Here is a 518-nt window from a genome sequence, read left to right on the forward strand (position 1 = left end):
CAAGATTGTTTGTCAATTATTACGGCAAACTGAAATAATACGGTACGCGTTTCCCAAAATCGTTCATAATTATATCAAGAACTTTATTCCGCGAGCGGGTTTCGCCGCGACGTAATTTCCCTCGCGGTATCGTCGCGTTCGACTTGTGTACACACAAGACGTCCGGACTTTAAAAGTAGTTGCATTCCAGTCACATTGGTTATATGGTATGCAATCGTTTCGTCTAAAGTGTCGCGGTATCGGTGGAAGAACATGGCGCACGCCACGCGGAACATTGCATTGCGGTCTCCGGGAAGAAATTGCTCTCGGCAAAATCCAATAGGTCGAGATCGAATCGGTACTTGCGGCCGTTCCGGAGAGCTTTATTTCCTCGGTCTGTCCGCGCGGTCTAAACGAGACTAAACGGAACCCACAACGGCACGAGGTGGTAGCCGACAGCAGCACGCGCTTTCGCTGTCCAGAATCCGTCGTCGCCATTCGTTTCGCGTACGGCGATTTTTTTGCCCACAAAGGGAAAG

The sequence above is a fragment of the Formica exsecta genome, unplaced genomic scaffold (assembly GCF_003651465.1).
Source record: "Formica exsecta isolate Colony F162 unplaced genomic scaffold, ASM365146v1 scaffold425, whole genome shotgun sequence".
Lineage (NCBI taxonomy): Eukaryota > Metazoa > Arthropoda > Insecta > Hymenoptera > Formicidae > Formica > Formica exsecta.